This window comes from Coregonus clupeaformis, chromosome 19 (genome assembly GCF_020615455.1).
Source record: "Coregonus clupeaformis isolate EN_2021a chromosome 19, ASM2061545v1, whole genome shotgun sequence".
NCBI lineage: Eukaryota > Metazoa > Chordata > Actinopteri > Salmoniformes > Salmonidae > Coregonus > Coregonus clupeaformis.
Window position 1 is genome coordinate 16,872,407 of NC_059210.1, and position 20,651 is coordinate 16,893,057.

At 41.5% G+C, this 20,651-nt stretch overlaps 1 protein-coding gene and 1 long non-coding RNA gene across 2 annotated transcripts in view; both read right to left on the reverse strand.

Annotated features, from left to right (window-relative positions):
* Window positions 1-20,651, reverse strand: part of b4galnt4a (beta-1,4-N-acetyl-galactosaminyl transferase 4a) — a 476,874-nt gene that overhangs the window by 123,126 nt on the left and 333,097 nt on the right. The window lies entirely within an intron of this gene.
* Window positions 7,619-12,917, reverse strand: LOC121531994. The gene is made up of 4 exons (XR_005994224.2): window positions 12,797-12,917; window positions 12,480-12,649; window positions 10,412-10,485; window positions 7,619-10,214 (listed from the first exon to the last, which is right to left on the reverse strand). It is a non-coding gene; the product is annotated as an uncharacterized LOC121531994 (long non-coding RNA).

The following is a 20,651-nucleotide window of genomic DNA, read 5'->3' on the forward strand; positions in this document are numbered from 1 at the left end:
AGCACTATCAACAATGCAGATCCTAGTTTTGTCGCGGATGACAACTGTTCAGTTGTGTGGTCAGGTGCCACAAAGGGGTACTTAGGAAATTGCAATTGGTTGAGAACAGGGCAGCACGGCTGGCCCTTGGATGTACACAGAGCACTAACATTAATAATATGCATGTCAAGCTCTCCTGGCTCAAACTGGAGGGGAGATTGACTTCTTCACTACTTTTATTTGTGAGAGGTATTGACATGTTGAATGCACAGAGCTGTCTGTTTGAACTACTGGCACACAGCTCAGACACCCATGCATACCCCACAAGACATGCCACCAGAGGTCTCTTCACAGTACCCAAGTCCAGAACAGACTATGGGAGGTTCACATTACTACATAGAGCCATGACTACATGGAACTCTGTTCCACATCAAGTAACTCATGCAAGCAGTAAAATTAGATTTAAAAAACAGATAAAAATACACCTTATGGAACAGTGTGGACTGTGAAGCAACACAAGCATAGGCACAAACACATGCATACACACACACAATAACATACTCACTATACACACACGTACACATGGATTTTGTGTTGTAGATATGTGGTAGTAGAGTAGGGGCCTGAGGGCACACACTTTGTGTTATGAAAGTACTGTAATGTTACTTGATATTTTTTAATTTGTATAACTGCCTTAATTTAGCTGGACCCCATGCAGCAGCTAATGGGGATCCATATTAAATACAAATACAAATACTGAAGACAGTGTCTCAAAAATCCATTGAGAAAACAGTTGTGAAGTATGTGGTCCAAGGGCTCCAACCATTCGCTTTTGTAGAACAAGAACCGTTCAGAGAGTTTGTCCAGGAGCTGCAGCCTAACTCAAAGATCATATCAAGGCCCACACTGCGCTCCAGGATTGATGAAGCCTCCAAGGAAATTTAGAAGAAGGTGACTGAGGCGATGAGAGGAGTTGACCATATCGCCACCACCACCGACTGCTGGTCTGCAAAAAGACAGTTACAGCCCATTGGCTAGAACCTGACAGTCTCAACAGATGCTCTGCAGCCCTGGCCTGTAAACGGTTAAGAGGCTTGCACACCTTTGATGTGTTGGCAGGTGCCCTAAATGACATCCATTCTGAGTTCGAAATCCGGGGTGAGATTGTGAGACAAGAACAGACAACGGCTCTAACTTCTTGAAAGCTTTCCAAGTTTTTGGAGAAGATGAAAACAACTACCAGGCAGTCAAAGCAGTGGGTGGTGGTGGTGAAGCAGCTCAGCCCGGACAGGAAGATGGTGAAGAGGAACAAGAGGAGAGTGAAGAAGTGGAATTTGTTGATGTGGCAACAATTCTGAATGAAGATGATGGTTTCGAGTAAAAGCTGCCAAAGCACCAGCATTGTGCTTGCCACCTACTCAACTTAGTATCTACAGTTGATACCCCAAAAGCAACATCCAGTGAGGCTTACAAAAAAGTGTCCTGTTCAACATTTGGCAAGTGTCAAGCACTTGGAAGAAATGCGGAAGATCCACACTTGCAGCCGAAACGGTTGAGGATGTTTGCGACCTCCAGCTGCTGCGCCCGAATGCTACAAGGTGGAACCCCTGGTTCATGGCTGTAGAGAGACGCCTGAGGATCGTCAAAGACAAAGGAGAGGAGGCCGTCAGAGTTCTCCGCACAGACTTATCATAATGTAAGGTTTAGAATTGTATCTAAATCTGTTGCAGTACTTTCCTGACCCTTTCCTTGGGGACTAATAACTGTTTCACATATTGTAGCCATACACTATCATCACAGGAGGTTGGTGGCACCTTAATTGGGGAGAACGGGCTCATTCTTTACATTCTTCCCCTGTAGCTCAGTTGGTAGAGCATGGTGCTTGCAACGCCAGTGTTGTGGGTTTGTTTCCCACGGGGGGCCAGTATGAAAATTGTATGCACTCGCTCTGGATAAGAGCATCTGCTAAATGACTAAAATGTAAAAAATTTAATTCTAATGACTGGAGTGGAATGGTATCAAACACATGGTTTCAAGGTGTTTGATGCCATTCTATTTGCTCCGTTCCGGACATTATTATGAGCCGTTCTCCCCTCAGCGGCCTCCTGTGACTATCATTAATCCATTTAGTCAACTACTCATCCAGCCATTGATTAAATCAGGTGAAATGGTTAGTGGTCCCCTCCTGTAGCTCAGTTGGTAGCGCATGGCGCTTGCAACGCCAGGGTTGTGGGTTCGATTCCCACGGGGGGCCAGTATGGGGAAAAAAATGTATGCACTCACTAACTGTAAGTCGCTCTGGATAAGAGCGTCCGCTAAATGACTAAAATGTCAATGTATAGGGTTAGGAAACACAGAACTATTGTTTTGTTTTTGTCACAGTTTCAATCCCGCTGAACTCGCTTGAGTATGCTGACTCCATGAGCCCAGTCGCAAAGGCCATCAACATCCTGCAGGCTGAAACCAATGTCCAGATGGGGTGGCTACTTCCAACTATCAACCTGCTGATCACAAGACTTGACCGAATCAAGTTGTCGCTGAAGTACTGTAAGCCTCTGGTGGATGCTCTACAGCTGGGACTGAAGAAGAGCTTCAGTCAATTGTTTCAAGAACCTGAGCTGATCGCAGGTGCAATCCTTCACCCCAAATTCACAATAACGTGGACAAAGGATGACGCCACCATCAGAATGGGTAAGACAACATGTGGTTAATGAACAACATTTTATTAGATTTGAGAACCGCCCATTTAAACTACAATCCTGACTTGTGGTTCAGTCCAATGAGTAGCCTACTTAGCCCTGTTGCTTGGTTTATATAGATGGGGGATGGGGATGGAGTAATGTAGGCTCACAAAAATCATAACTTCATGATTTCTATTGTCATCTCCCTTGTATTTCAGCAATGGACTACATCAAGGACCACATGAAAGAACCCTTGCTGCAGCTAGGGGATGGCACCAGTTCATCAGATGAGGAGGACTTCTTCTCTGCCATGAAGACATCTCAAGCACAAGAAAGCTCCAAACAGCTGGCCTGTTCAGCTGATCATATGGAGTTGCTCAAGTCTTTCCCAGCAGTCTGTAAGCTGTCTCTGAGGCTAAACACACCCTTACCTGCCTCAGCTGCCTGTGAAAGAATGTTCAGCATTGCATGACTTGTATTCAGCCCCAGGAAAGCAAGGATGGATTTCAGAACCTTTGAAAAACAGCTGCTACTGAAGATCAACCGCATATTCTTCAACTTCAAGTACTGACAGCTTAACGGTAGCAAGCCCAAGGACAGGGATGCCTTATGCGTTCTGTTAATTTATGTTTAAAATTCACAAGTTATAGGTGTCCTTGTTACAAAGGCATGACCTGACACACTGATTTCTAATACAGTTCCATCAGTGGTGATGTCCTCATATTCCTACAGTGAGGTTGTGTGCAGTTCTGTACATGTACTTTTGATGAGCTCATCATCAATTTTTTTATTATGGGATGTTTTGCTAAAGCTAAGTGACTGTGATTGTAAGTTCTTACGTTTACTGGCTATATGTGACCCGTTTCAAGAAGCTACGTGTATATCGCATGTCACTACTTCATAGGAGAGGCATTTAAATAAATAAAACATTTGTGTGCATTTTCTTGGCAGAAATGCCTTCTGGAACATGTGAACTTTCGTGTGCCTTAATATCAAACTTGTATGCCATCTGTAAATACGAATACAAGTTTTAAATTACGAGCCTAGTTAGTTTAGCCACGGAAAAAGATAGGAACCTTCCCGCTGGCCATGATTGGCTAAGATTATGGATGGGCTGGACATGCCGAGAGATGATTTCGGATTGGATTGCCATGTAACACGCTTCTGTCTATAACATGAGCTGGTCAGTATGTGTAGATAATCCTTGCTACCGTGGCTTTTTTGAAAGATATAACGTTAGCCATGGAGAACTGCAGGGTTGCTACTGCTCTCAACAACATTGCTGCCCAGAATTTAGCATGCACTATCAACAAAGATCAGTGGGAAAAAGTTGTGATGGACTGCATTCTGCACATCGTCAGTGTGAACTGGAGTGAGTTGACACAACTGGCCAAACAAGCTGTAGCTAGCTACAAACCAAACGTAAAAGACACGCTGCCGTGAAGCGTTCATCCATGTATACGGGTAAGAGTCTAGCTACATTTTCAGATATTATACATTTCTAATTTTGTCAGAAAGTCGTTTTCATTGCAAGTTAAAGCGTACTGTTAGCTAGCTAGCAAAATGTAGCTTGCTGGCTCGCTAACGTTACATGCATGATCTGTGTAGTAATATTATTTGTATCTCAGAAAGCAATTTGCATTGCTAGTTATAGCTTGATGTTAGCTAGCTAGCTAACATTAAACCTAGTTACTACAGCATTTCATGCATGGTGGCTAGCTATGACAATCAGTTTGTATTGCTAGTAGTATGGGTTGGGATTATGGTTCATTGTTTAGCTAGCTAGCAATAGTGACCAATCCACTTAGCTAGATGTGGCTGGGGGGTGGTTATAGCATTTATTTCACATGACCCATCAATTTAGACAAGTGTGTCTGGTAGGGGGGTGCCGACACGGCCATAATCGTATCCGTAAATTGACAGTTGATAGTCGGCTCGAATGATCCTCGTGATTGGGAAAAAAAGTGTTTTAATATGCCTAAATAGATGTTGGCAAAATACCTCCCTGCCATGTTCTCACTGCAAAAAAGCTGCAGATTAAAAGTAGTGCGCGGAGGGGAGTGTGTGTGTCTGTATGTCCTCAATTTGCAGCAGGCAACCAAGTTTGCTGTCACTCAGTCAGAATGTGCATTAGCGTTTTATATTTTTTCCCTAGCCTTGCCCCACTTGTTAGATATTATGCACATTGATAGCTTGATAGTAAATGTCCTCGCCATGTGATTTATCATCGTAGCAGGCAGCAGAAATGTGTGGGAAAGGGCAGAGTGGAGTGCGATTGATATTGTGCCATCTGTGGATCTGTTGGGATGGTATGCAAAAGTAGGTCTAGTGTTTCCGGGATGATGGTGTTGATGTGAGCCATGCCCAGCCTTTCAAAGCACTTCATGGCTACCGACGTGAGTGCTACGGGGCGGTAGTAATTTATAATATAAAAATAATATGCCATTTAGCAGACGCTTTTATCCAAAGCGACTTACAGTCATGTGTGCATACCTTTTTACGTATGGGTGGTCCCGGGGATCGAACCCACTACCCTGGCGTTACAAGCGCCATGCTCTACCAATTGAGCTACAGAGGACCACAATTTAAGCAGGTTAACTTCGCTTTCTTGGGCACAGGGACTATGGTGGTCTGCTTGAAACATGTAGGTATTACAGACTCGGTCAGGGAGAGGTTGAAAATATCAGTGAAGACACTTGCCAGTTGGTCCGCGCATGCTCTGAGTACACGTCCTGGTAATCCGTCTGGCCCTGCGGCCTTGTGAATGTTGACCTGTTTAAAGGTCTTACTCACATCTTCTACGGAGAGCGTGATCACACACTCGTCCAGAACAGCTGGTGCTCTCATGCATGCTTCAGTGGCCAAAATCTAAATTGCAATATTATATTGTGGCCTTTCTCTTGCATTTCAAAGATGATGGAACAAAAACAATAATAGAAAAAGCATGTCATCTTTTACCAGATCTAATGTGTTATATTCTCCTACATCAATTTCACATTTCCACAAACTTCAAAGTGTTTCCTTTCAAATGGTATCAAGAATATAAATACCCTTGCTTCAGGTCCTGAGCTACAGGCAATTATATTTGGGTATGTCATGTTAGGCTAAAATTTAAAAAAAGGGTCCGATCTTTAAGCGGTTAAGCAATAAGGCCAGTTGCAGCCCTTGTGTTTATATCTTACAGGTGACGTCTCTATTTTCTCTAAGCGTGATTGTTGAACACACCGGGTTCTATTGTTCCAGCCAACCAAACATCTACCCTGGAGGGAGAGATTTCATTACAGCACTGCATGGCTTTGTCGGACTGATCTATACACACACACAAGTGCATACACACACACACAAACGCACACACACACACACACACACACACATCATTGTCAATGTTCCTGCCATATTCTGCCTGCACGGTTGGTTTTCCCTGGTGTTGTCTTGTTACTGCCAGGTATGGTGTCGCTTGTCAAGCAGGGAGTTAAAACAGAAAACCTTTCCGCCCCCTCGTCCGACTCCTCTGACTCTTTTTCTTTCTGCTGTCTGTCTGTCTGTGCTGCTGCTGCTGAGCTAACAAGGTCTGCCTTCAAAGAATCAGCAGACACATACACCATGGTGTGTTCCCGTTGTGAGTGTGTGTCAGAGTGACAGAGAGCTGTTAATGTGTGTTTCGGGTGTGTATGTTCTGTTTGCATTTCTGTAAGATTGGGTGCACTGACATGTTTTTGATTGTATCTGTGTCTAATCGGTGTAACAGCAGACTCCACTGTTTAAAAAGAAAAGCTGACATTTCAACTTTTTTCAGGGTTGTTTCTTCCTTGAACAGAAAGTGAAGGGAAGAGAGGAAAGGAGGAGTACACAGCCATAAGCCAGTGTTATGTTAGAGAATGGCCTGCTGTATTCCACAATGTACAACCTGATAAGTTAAGTTTACACAAATGGTTTGAGGAAACCTATTGCATTGAAACATTTGAGTTTGAAAATGAACCATTTGAGCATACTGTACTGTCAATGTTTGAGTAAGCACAACAAGTGATGATTTGTCTCCACAGATGGTTTGTTTACAAAGCAGGTTAGAATAATTAACGTGGCATTTTAGGAAAACTAACACAGCAGCTTAGGTGAATTAAACTAGGAGGTTAAGAGAATGAGGTTAAGATTAAGAAAAGTGTTTGGGTTAGGCTTAGCTACAATGCTACAGTTGTCAACAACTGTTGTCCCTGATGCGACCACTAGATAGATGGAGTAGCTAGGTCCACAACAACTCTAACGCACATGTGTCAAACTCATTCCACGGAGGGCCGAGTGATGCGGGTTTTCGCTCCTGTGGCGAGTGATTTGAAAGGAGTCCGGCGCAGGAGGGTAAATCACAGAATAAAAGGGTTTATTCCGAAGGCACAGCAGTACGCAGCAATGCGTCAAACACTCCAGAGCGTTATCAGGTGCACTAGGAAACAAGGCACACGGGTGAAATATCCCGGCGATACAAAATACAAGGAGCTCCACCGAGCTAAACTAACCTCCACAATAAACAATAACACACAAAGACAAGGGGGCAGAGGGAACACTTATACAGGTACTGATGAGGGGATATGAACCAGGTGTGTAATAAACAAGACAAAACCAATGGAATGATGAAATGAGGAGCGGCAGTGGCTAGAAGGCGAACGACGAACGCCGAAGCCTGCCCGAACAAGGAGAGGAGGCAGCTTCGGAGGAAGTCGTGACAGCTCCACACTTGTACTTGATTGATTAATTAAGGTCAATAATTAGTAAGGAACTCCCCTCAACTGGTTGTCTAGGTCTTAATTGAAATAACAACCAACCGATCTAGCCAAAACGGTAGAAAAGTAAACAAACCCTCTGTGGCGACAAAGCATTAGCATAACACCTGCACGCACCACTTGTATCAATAAAACGATCCGAAAATGGTTTGTGTGGTAATACTTTCTTTATTTACTGTTTTATTCACGTTTTCAAGTACTGTTGACAAATCATGCATTCCGATTCTTGCATAGATTGTAATGGACATTTTTGAAGGTTGTACCGACTATGATGAGCTATTGCTATTCTATTTGCCGGCAATGTATGGAGCCATGTTTGATGACATCATTCAATGCATTCTGGGTGTCACGTAAATGTCTGTCAGACCAAAGACGTTATAGCAAAACAAGGTGAAGGGATGGCTCACTCGTCTTTCGAGTAAACTTCCGGAAGGGAATGATGGGAAGTGAATGATGGTAGATGACACACCCTCTTCGCCTTCAACATTCATACTGCAAACAGACCCAACTCATCGAGGAAGATGGCTGCCACCGCATGGGAAGCGGAAGCAATGTTTGAGTCGGATGGCACATTGAGTAAAGTTAATGGAAATTTGCGGAAAACATTGAAGGATGGAGCAAAACGGGCTAATGTTGTTAATGAAGATAGGCCATTAAGATGTATAATAATGCCTTGTTCCTTGTTGGAGTACGTTTCAAGGATAAGGATGTGTTTTTGGGAGATCAATTTGCATTCAAGGAGACGGTGGAGGACACACTGGGAAAGATGGAGTCAATCAAAGTGACCAGGAGTGGTATGGTGTTGATTTATTGTATTTCAGAAGAACAAAAGGAAAGTGCATTGTGTCTCAGAGAATTATCTGAGTATGAAGTAGAAAGCTTTCTGAACAGGGCACTGGTAAAAGGTGTCCTCTCTGGCGTCGCGGTGGAAATTGAGGCTGAAAATCTAAAGCACCACGTACCAGGATTAGTGGAGGCACATCAATTGAACCATATTGTGAATGGAAGGAAGGAGGAAAGCCTATCAGTGCTCTTGCTATTTGATGAAGAGTATCTTCCGACACATGTAAAGCTGGGGTATATGAGATACGCAGTGAGAGCTCATGTGAATGGATCGTTGCAGTGTCTTAAATGTAAAAAGTTGGGCCACGTGGCAAGTGTGTGCATATGGAATAAATATGTTGTGGAAGAGTCAGTGGATACACGGTGCTGCAATTGTGGTGGGAACCGTTCTCAAGTTAAAGGAGTGCTGTGTAAGGGTGAAGAAGGTCGAAATAGCAATAATCTGGGCTGTCGAACAGGTCTCCTATGCAGAGGTAGTACAAATAGCTGAAGGAGCCAGTGCAAATGAGGAAGAAATGGCAAAGGATGCCTGCAGAAGGTGTTGTTCATCAGTTGAAGGATCCTGAAGTACTGATAGGGAAGAAGGTGGATTTTGTTGCATTTATTGCGCAGGTGATAATTTGTACAAGTCAAACTAACAAGATATCAAAGAAACTTTACATAATTGTGAATGTGTCAAAAAGGTTTCTGGACCTCCAGGACTTTACAGCTGAAACGTTGCAGGGAATAGTTTCTGAAGATGGACTTTTCTCTCAGGCCCCAGAGCCTGTAGTGATCGAAGTAGAGATTTGAATCTGATTAAAGAAGTACATAGATTTTTGGTTTTGTCGATTTTGGGGTGAATAAATGTTTGTAACATTTGTTTTACCCTTTACCTATTTCACCGTGTTTTTCTGCGTTAATGATTTTACCCCACACAGTAGGTGGTGGCATGCACCTCTAACGTACAGTATGTTTGCGGACCACCATAATACCATAGAAGAAGAAGAAGCAGAAGAAGAAGAAGAAGAAGAAGACCCACCTCATCTTGTCACGTCGTCTTATCTTCGGTTGACGCGGGAAACAAACATGGCAACAAGCACATATGCTACCGTCGGATTACTTTCGACTTTTAGAAAGTGTTTTACAAAAAAATATTTGATCACTGGTTAGCTCACCCCTCATGATAAATTGTAAATAGTCATAGCTATTAGCTCATTCATAATATGGTTTTTGTCAGCTGAGAGTTACAGTGCCTTCAGAAACTATTCATACCCCTTGACTTATTCCACATTTTCCAATATCAATTCAAATTTTCCTCATTGCCTCTTATGAGAATTTAAATAAAATTGCAATTGGACTTTCAGTTTACTTCCTGAAATGACTGAATTGGAATTGACCCCAACCCTGAACTCCACTGATACATTGCTCCATATGTAAGCCCCAAAATCATTTTGGCAGTGGTAGGCCTCTCCAAGTGCCATGTTTTACAAACAATGGACAACATGCTTGGAACAAAGTAACTATATGTCAATGAATCAGTAATAATGAACATTATCTAAAGAGTAAAGTTGACCCCCACAGTAAAAGGTCAGTGGTCATCGAGACAATAGAGTCTGTGCAGAATAAAACATCATGGTGACAAGCTTCTCCTATTATTATGTGCAATACGAACACAGACAGTTTTCATTGGCGTAATTTCAATTGCATTTCCTCGATTCCCCGCATCCTCTCTCCTTAATTCCTCGTGTCCACCAATGGGTTATGAAAAGGAGGGGAGGAGAGAGGACACAGAATATAAAAATATGGTCTATCCTCCCTCTGATTCCCATAGTCGGTCACCACAACGGAAATCTTGACCGGATTGTAGTGGTCTTGATTTTCGGCGCTGTCACTGACGATTGTTAAGTAGGGCTACCGGTGCGTCACCAAGCTCTGGCTAGTCAGAATCCTCCACCTGAAATACACAAATGTACTTGAGATGAGAATAATAGACAGACATGTTATGGAACAATATATCCACCCTGACCGATGGTTGGCTGGATAAAGTTAACACCATACTCACCCATCTAATCCTCTCAGCACAGGTGTATAGGGACTAGGGGTGGGTTAATTGGGAATGGGCCCAATAATCAACAGTAACCAGAAACCTACCTTGCATGTCTTCACGCAGTAACACAGGAAGAGCACGGAGAACAGTGGTATGCCTTGTGGACATCATGTAGTTCCTAAAAGGATAAATAATCAGAAATACATTTTATGACATAGACTTACTAATCAAACCTGGTACATCAACAATTTTTTTTAACAAATTATCCACCAGAGAAACATTTGTATATTTAGGGCTCTATTTTCGGCTGCCGTTAAGGCTGCGCTAGTGTCAAATGCACGTTAGTTTGCAATTTCGTCATGTAAAAACTGGCGCACTGGCGTTTTCCAGCCCGAACGCCAGGTCCAGCAATTTACCTGTCTTATATCAGCTCGCTTGTGCTCAGATGGGCGGGGTGGAAATATTTGAGGTCCAAAGTGCTAATTTCAGGCAGTGCTGATATGGATATTTAAGAACAACCAAAAGCTGGTTTTAGCGGTAACGCAGTTGGTTATGGCATGACTTTTGACAGCGGAAACGCAGCCTATTCAGCCGTGACACACACTGCCTGTATGCGCTTGGAACAAGAGTAGCCTAATGTGCTTTTGGTGCCTGTATACTTCATATTTAGAAACATTTAAAAAAAAGTTTTTCCCCCATTTCACTTTATTTGATTAAAAACCAAGCATAGCCTCCCCTCCTCTCAATTAAGGCTTTTTGTCTGCCCAATGCAATCGCGAAGTAGTCAAGGACTGTCGATAAAGAGTTTGGCTGCTGTGACTGTTTGGAAATACATCTTAATCACCAAAGCTTTATTAAAAAGGTGATTCTCATTGAATACCAGTGAACCTCGTATTTAGAAGTTATCTGTAACCTGTAAAATGTGTTGTTTTCCATTTCATACGTTCAAAACCCAAGCCCTCCCTTAGGCATACCATAACGAAGGCTGGTTCAACATCAATGCGCATCTTTTTTATCCTGCCAATTTTATGATATCATTACATTTTACATGTATTTATTGTTGTTATTTTTAACTGATTGCTTGCTTTTCGCAAAATGTTATTACAAGCAAACTTATTAGAATGATTCACCTTCTGTGGCGCGCTTGCGATGCAACTTCTGGAGATGTATGAATGCGATCTGATCTGTAAGATGGTTCCGATTATGTTCATAAAACATAGGCCTATTTGGGAGCTGTATAAAGGTGAGTGGACATTCTCCCTTTCTATTTATATTGGATCTTTGTTCAGCTACTGTGAAAAGTTTGGATGTGCGTAAAACCCTCCATAGTCTGCGTTGTTTTAATATTATATGCCCACGGGGTGAAATGATGGTGCCTGTAAGTGTGACATAGCCTATTTAAAACAAGTTGTTGTTTTGTTTAGAATTTGATTATAAATATTTGTTCTCGTTTTAGGCCTTATCAATTATTAATTGAATCTTGCTTATTGACAATGTTTGGCAATGCAAATTACAGTAGGCCTAGCCCACATGAGTGTGAATGCTATTGAAGCCATGCATTTACTTAGAACAATATGGACTGCCAATGGGTTCAAGTCTTTAGCAAAGATAGGTCTACATTTTGTTATTTCGTTTCTGTAAGCCATTTAAAAAACTATAATGGACTAACATTGGAATTGGAGTTGATTCCAAGGCAATACATAAAAGACCGTAAATACACAACTTGAAGCAACCACATACAGCATTTCGCCATGGAGCATGTTCTGATTGGCCAGTAAGGGGCCAAGCCTCGACACACCCACAACTTGTTTATTCATCAAAACCCAGCCCTTTCACACCAACGCCAGCAAGTGCGCCGATAATTGTGATAGTGAAAATAGTGAAAATATTTCTGACACACCCCTGAACCTATAGCGATACCGCCTGCGCTTAGATTTACCATTGCGTTAGGTTTGTTAAAATAGAGCCTTAGCCTAAAATCACATAAGTGCTGGGCTTAGTTTAATTTGCCTGGAACAATGGAACCAATGGAATAGACAAAAAGGGGCAAACTCGTAGCTGATTTTCAAATACTATTATTATTCTTTGAAGGCTTAACAACTAGTTGAAATCCAGCTAGTTGAAATCCAGCGTTATGCCCAGTGCCCTAAAGATCCAAGTGTTCCGTCTTACCTGTAGCCTAGATCATGACCCCTCAGAATGTCAACTAAAGCGTCAGCGATCCTTCCACTCTTTGGATGTCCTCTGTCATTACAAGGTCATCAAACAAGGGGTGTGACGGTCGAGCACAGCACAGAATGTGTTCGGCAAGTTCCGATTCATGATTCTCCAGAACTCTGCATCTACATTTGGAAATGATAGACAGGAAAGGACAGTATTTAGCTGTATTATCACAAGTTTGGCAACACAGTATCACAATTGAATTCAGTATAACTAATATATTAAAGCAGGTCATATTTGTGTAAAGAAAAACTGCTGTGCAATTTTACCTGCAACTCCATGCGCAGAGGTGGTCAGAGATCAAGGAACTCCTTTACAGGTGGGCTGCAGGTGACTATTCCCTGGTCCCGCAGGGCAAATGTGATCTGCGTCTAGGCTGTACTTGAGATACTCTTGGTAGTGTTGAAACTGGGACAGAGATTACAGTACATGTATTTGTCTACGGTTTGAAAAATGATGGTGCACAGAGATGATAGGGAGAGGTCATCATGTACTGGTGTCTGTTTGCCAATGTCTTTTTGATGTTCTGAATGTCATGGGGAGAATCTCAATTGCGTTTACGATTCCTCGTGTCCTCTCTACTCGCTTCCATCTCAAAACCCATTGGATAAGAAGGTCAGAAGGGAGGGACCTTTTACCAATGGGTTTTGAGAAAGAGGTGAGGAGAGAGGATGTGAGGAATCAAGAAAATGCAATTGATATTCTTCCCTGTACAACAGTTTTGACTAGGTGGAATACAGCTACGACCGGAAGTGACTTTTTTGTAGCAGGTTAGGAGAACTTACACAGCAGGTTAGGATAATTACCATAGAAGGTTAGGGTAATTAGGTTAAGGTTAGGAAAATGGTTAGGGTTAGCTAAAATGCTTTCCTAACCTGCCACGAAAAGTCACTTCCCGTTGTAGCTATAGTCCATCTAGTCACAACCTTGTACAACACTTTTGAAAAATCTATGTCACAACAACAGGGCATTATTTTGTGTATTTCAAGATATTTAATGCAAAGCTTACCTTTAATTGGTAGCATGAAGCCTAGATGAGTGCCATCATCCGTCAGTATGGTCTGTAGAGGGAAATTGTCAATATAATGAGTGTTACTCGGGCTCCCGAGTGGCGCAGCGGTCTAAGGCACAGCATCTCAGTGCTAGAGGTGTCACTACAGACCCTGGTTCAATTCCAGGCTGTATCACAATCCGGCCGTGATTGGGAGTCCCATAGGGCGGCACACGATTGGCCCAGTGTCGTCCGGGTTTTGCCAGGGTAGGCCGTCATTGTAAATAAGAATTTGTTCTTAACTGACTTGCCTAGTTAAATAAATATAAATATACAGTCAGCTTAAATGTTAAGAAGTAGTCTATATTGGCCCCATACTGTTCATACAGACTTAATTTGACAAAATAAAATTAAAAATTGTATCTTAAAGTTTCACACCCAAGCAAAAGTTATTTATGCCCACTTCAGAAAATAAGCCTATTTCATTAGAACGTAAGCATCCAATTCAGAATTGGTTTGTAACCTCATGTCTTTTCTTCTCTAAATGTGCAATTAAATTCCCTTACTGTAATGCTGGCAGTACTACAATGTAGTCAGGCAGCATTGCACTCAGAGCTCCGCCATTTTGTGCACCTCCGCACCAGATAGCTTTCTAGCCTGTAGCCAGCAAGCTAGCTAAGTGGCATAGTTAGCTAAGTGGCATAGTTGCCAAAAAGCATGGTTAGGATGAGAATATCATTTATTTCTCAAAGCCATACTTCCATCATCACATATCGAACCAATAACCTTCAACACTGTATTTCAGGGCGTGGGCTAGCTAGCTAGCTTGTTTATTGGTTAGCTAGCTAACCTGAAAACATAGTGCTTGGCAGGAGGCGTGTTGTTGCACAATTCGGATAGGGAATTGAATCCTAACACTGTAGGAATTATTCAAAACTATACCACACACAAATAACGGACAAATATGACATCCTGTAACTATCTAACGTTAGCCAAGTAAAGCAATTGACTCACCGTGTGAAACCTTAGGCAGCAGTGCGCACTCCCGTGTTTGTAGCTTGTTGTGTATGGAAAACAAAACCATGCTTAGCATCCTTTCAAGTCCAGTTAGCTTCACATCGTCACACGTAGTCACAGCAGAACTTGGCTTGCCGGCATTTAATTTCCAGCTTTCATTCATAAAAAAAAAAAATACTGATATAATGGCCGTAGCTTAACTTCATTTAAACTGTTATGACGTAATGTTAGCATGAGAGAATATGCTTCAAAATTCGACAGATTAACACACGATACAAATGAACAATTAATAACTTTTTATCATTGAGAAAGTATCCACTGTTGTCGACAATATTTGATAAAAGCATGTTACGGAGACAATATCAATTTGATTAATTGCGGAGATTGTGCCGCCATGTTGGAAATCATTTTAGAGGAACCTGAAACGTGCCTTTGGGGAACGTCAATGTAGATGACATCAGACGTAATCAAGGTCAAACTATTGCACAATTGTACATACTAATCTGTTCTATCAAATTACACTCAATCTGATTGAGTACAATCTACAATCATTAATAATTGAGTAATAATTTCTGATTGGAAGTTAGTCATTTAACTTATAGTAACCTTGTACTTAATTTGTTTAGCAAGTTATACTGTTAGGTTTTAGTGTGTGTGTGTCTCTCAGCTTGCATTTGGCTCTCATTAGTCTGGCTATAGGGCCACGGGGCCAATGAGTCAATTTAGCCAAATTAACCAAATTCCTCACAACTTGGATACACTATTCTTTGAATTAAAAAGCCGTAATCAGCCAAGTCCAATTTGTGTGTGTGTCTGTCTGTCTGTCTGTCTGTCTGTCTGTACGTGCGACAATGTGTCTGTGTATGTGTGTGTGTGTACAGTTTAGAGCCAATTAAAATATTCAAAAACCTGTACACAAACACTCACTTAACCACTGGCGGTGTGTGTGTGTTAGGGTTATGGCGGTCATGACATTTTGTCAGCCGGTGATTGTCAAGTAAATAACTGCCGGTCTCACGGTAATTGACTGTTAGTTAACATAAACATGTTTAACATCTCCTAGCTTCCATGCATAGCCTACACGCCACTGATGCAGACCTTTGGAACATCTATATTTTAAAAAGTCTAATAAATCCATTTAATATAGCCTACACCATCACAATAAATCCATTATTTATTTTAGACAGGTCTAAAGAAACATGATATGAAGAAAATTTAGTCTATTTCAGAAGAACAGAATAGCATACTCTGAGTTGTCCTTATGTTAGGCTCTGATATGGCTATGCCATATGGCTGTGGGCTTCACTAGTTCTGTGGCATTATTGTTTTTATTATTTTATAGTTTGAAAAATACAGTTGAACATAGCTTAATAAAATATAAACAATATTTTTTCCAAACGATTTCAAAAGGAAGTGCGCACATGTGGCTATTCTGTGTTGAGCAGTTAACAAAGAAACTGGTCCTTCTATATGCTTAATTTAGAGTTATTTATGAAACTTTAGTTGTGATACAAATGTTGGGCTATATGTTTTGATTTTTACCTTCTAAGGCTCTAATGGGGCTCTAATGATGATTTGAAAAAAGCTGCAAGCTGCACACACTTCATCAGTCTCTCATTCACAATTTGACAAGCACTTGATAATATTCTCACCAGGCCTTGAATTTCCCGGCTGCATCCCCCTTGTGTGACCATAACGCCCCCTAAAAAATCCATGCCTTTTGCAGCCAAAGTAGCCATTGTGCCCTTGGGCTGAATACAATAATTATAATTCCCTTCTCCCTTCTCACTCACATGGCTCTCTCAGATGTAGCCAATGCCCGTCATGTGACCGGGTCCTTCTCACATGCATTTCAGCTAAGAAGTAGGCTACAAGTGAATGAAGAAAGACACGTCAAATTCCGAAGAGCTTATTGAAGATGTTAGAACTGTCCACATTTAGCCAACTTTTTGTCTGCCAACAAGATGAGTCAACTTGTCCTTCTGTGCAATAAATAAATATTCCAAACATACAGTTGTGGGATGTGATAGATCCCAAATTAATACAACCACTTGCATCAAAAAACCTTTTAAAAGCAATGATGCTGATGCAACAAATCAGAATGTTTAGCTTAAAATGTTGATAAACTATTAGGCTATTTCTTCACATTACAAGTGCAGAAACACGCACACGGCAGTAGGCTATAAACGCAAATGTTCCAAAATGCAATAAATTAGTGGGAAAACACTGTTATCAAAAGTGATGCCAAATGTGATTATGCATGTAATGCTTTATTATAAAGGTGCATTTTAAAATTGTTTACATTTTTGTCATTTAGCAGACACTCTTATCCAGAGCGACTTACACTTACAGTGAGTGCATACATTTTCATATTTTTATGGTGAAAATGATCTTCCCCAAACTTGAAACTCACGTGCAGCCTATGTATGTCACTTAGGCTCTACACCGGTTATAAAGCGGATTAATGTGCTTAATTTTAAGAAGTTATTTGACCACTTTATTTGTGATACAAACCTTATCAAAACATATAGGCCTATGGGCTAGGCTACATGAGGTGTGCGACTATGATTTGAAAAAGTCGCAAAAAAAGCCATTGGCTGTTTCTTGCCTTACTGCACAAGTTGGGCATCATTCACAAGTGATAATACATAATCCACAAGTGATAGACTAATATGTGACCGACCGGCTCTATTCGGTCTTATGTAGCCAAATTTGAAATTGTGTTTTTTACATTGGATAAAAGTAAGAGACTGAGCTAGAAAATTGTATATCATACACTACAGTTAAGGAACAATGGGAACGTTTTGGTACCTACTGGAGAGCTCTTCTTTGTCTACACCCATTCAGCAGCGTTCACACCCTTTTAAGCTTTAGCCCCACCCATCTCTTTAAGGATTCACATGTGAGGCTATGTACTAAACAACCAAAGATTTCAAGACTAAAGGCTGGCTTATACTACAGGTGTGTTCGTAAATGTAATCTGGAGTGCCAGAGTGTGCTCTGGGCGTTCGTAAACTCAGAGCGTTGTCAGATTGGCCGTTCGTAAATTCAGTACGTTTCGCTCTCGGAGTGTTCAGAGCGCACACTGGACGCTCTGGACGAAAAGTAGGGTTGATCCGAGCGTTCTGACCTAACAACAGCAGTCAAGCACCCAAGCTAACTGGCGAACGTTGGCTAGCTTGCTAGCTACTTCCAGACACAAATGAGAGAACAGCTCACTCTGACCATTTTACTCACCCTAGCAGAGCTGGTTAGGCTGTTTTTATGATATCCAGAGCATTGGTGACTGCAACTTTGCTGCTGGCAACAATTTAATTACGCTTTTTTGCCAACGTTTACTGACACCGGCCATATTCAATGGATGTTGAGCGTTCGTAAATTCTTCAGTTATTCTGCGCTCTGGCACACTCATACGAGAGTGCTCTGAAATCGGAGTAGATAGCCAAAGCGAATTTACCAGCTACGTCTATTGACAGTTGTCGCAGCGACATCATAAACATTCTATTGAAATATTTACTTGCATAGTGGAGTCTTTTGTTTAGACATGTAGCTAGCTAGCTAAACAATGAACCATAATCCCAACTCATAACGTTACTACCCTGCATGAATCTGCAGGTACCTAACCAACCAGGTTCACTGTTAGCTAGCTAACATTAGGCTATAACTAGCAAAGTAAATGGCTCTGAGATACGAGTAATATTACTACACAGATCATCCATGTAACGTTAGCTAGATAGCAGCCAGCTAACGTTAGCTAGCTAGCTAACAGTACAGTTTAACTTGAAATGAAAATGACTTTCTGACTAAATTAGAAACGTGTAATTTATGAAAATGTAGCTAGCTAGACAGACTCTCTTACCCGTATACATGGATGGACGCTTCCCCCTCTCTGTTATGGATGCCATGGTTGCCCTTAGTTTGAAGATGTAATCCGGAGACAGGTGTTTTATACAAGAGCCTTCTGTGTGTTCTCTTTTCGACTCCGTCTGCATATTTGCAATCAAACGGCAGAATTTTCTCCATCTCCTTAGCTATCCTACTCTAATTCCACTGATTTCAAAACTTGGTCCTCCAGAAAGTGGAGAGCAGTTCTACTATGTGATATCTTTTTAAAAAGCCGCATTAGAAAGGATTACCTATACATACTGACCAGCTCATATTGTAGACAAACACACACTACATGGCAGAACAATCCGAATTCATCTCTCGGCATGTCCAGCCCACTCATTATCTCAGCCAATCATGGCTAGCGGGAAGGATGCTGTCTTTTTCCATGGCTAAACCAACTAGGCTCATAATTCTCATAAACTCATAATTGAACAATTGTATTTGTATTTACAGATGGCATACAAGTTTGTTATTAAGGCACATGAAAGTTCAGATGTTCCAGAAGTCAATTGTGCCAAAAAACGCATTTTGATAAAATAAAAAAAGTTTACGTTCAAATGGCTCTCCTGTGAGTAGTGACCTAGACCTAGACCTAGTTTCCTGAAACAAGTCACATATTGTCACACATCTTAATTTAATTTTGTCTTTACATATACTAAATAATATATGTGTGAAATTAGTTTTGATTTAGAATGGACCATTATCATGCACCTGTCTCAGAACAGGGGCATGGGAAAATAAATACATGTCATCTATGCACTTAAATAGTGAATGGAGGACGCTTTTCCTGTGGTTCATTTTCATGGCAGCCAGGTAGGCTATACTCCTGTTGTAAAGCGAAGCAATGTGCTTAATATTAGGAAAGTTGATAAATAAATATAGTAGGCCTAGCCTATAGAAACCTGATGGGATCCTCCTCTTTTTAAGACGCCATCAAAACTCTGTTTTCTCATGCAATTGCATAGCCTATAGAAATGTTGCACAACATGAGCTCATGGGCTCTCATTAAGTGTTTGATAGATTTTTGATGTCATTTGCATTGATGTCAGAGTGATTAGAGGGACAATAGAGTGCTGAGTACCAGGCTGTTAGCAAGTTTGGTAGGCTACTAATGACCAGCAGCAGCATCAGAGCTTGGAAAAGCCTAATTACCGTGACTAAATGGTCACGTGGTATTTGACTGCCATCATGACTCGTGACGGTCACCGTAATAGCCCTAGTGTGTGTGTTTGTGAATAGTTTAACGAGCTATGCAACAGTTACAGCTCTATGCATCTCACTGTATAAAAATGCATTTTAGAAAGGGTGGAGGAGGAGGAAAGAGTAGAGGAAGACAGGAAGAAGGGTTGAAGAGGAGCGAGGGGAGGGGAGGGAGAGGAAGAACGGTGGAAAAGGAGAGAAGGCAGAGGGAAGTCTTAAACTGGATCTAATATTACACTTCAAGTGTCACATAAATAACACAGAGACAGAGAAACATATGAGAGTCTGCACTCACAGTCTCTGTCACTCTCTCTCACACACACACACACACACACACACACACACACACACAGGGGTATAGTGCTGCCGGAGCGCGGAGGAGCGGCACTTTTTTAAATTTGAGAATACATGATGCTGGTAAAACTATTTCTGGTCAATTTTAAATAAATTATATTTAATTGCCACAAAAATTCCATGAAAAACTATAGAATGAAAAACCAAATAAATATGCATAGCAGCCTAGAGGTAAATGCTGGTTTCTTCCCTGTCTTCTCTCTGGCGGTGGTGAGAATGATGAAAAACTGTATAGGCTATGTGTGTGCACTGCGGAGGCCCATTGGATGCTTGACTACTTTGGCAAATCAGAATGTTGGAAACAAAAATCTAATTAAACTGTGTATCTGTCTGCCATGATGTTAATAAAACTCCACGGACCCCTTCTTGCACAGTGGAACTGAGAATGATATGTGACCACTTGGTTACGGTGACACCGTTCTGCCAAGGACACCCAAACTAGAGTGGCCACCACAAAGCCCAAGGAACTTGACTCTCTGGAAGTTGCTGTAGCCCTGCGTGGGATATTTAGCCTATATTGGCTATTGGGTGAGACGCAAGGCCCGTTCTACCTTGGTATGTCAGGGTGGTAAATTGGACATGTGAATTGGGCCAAGTTGGAGGTAATAATGCATTTAGGTTATATTTTATTGAGATGCATGAATACAACACACCAACATTTTGATTTTATGGCT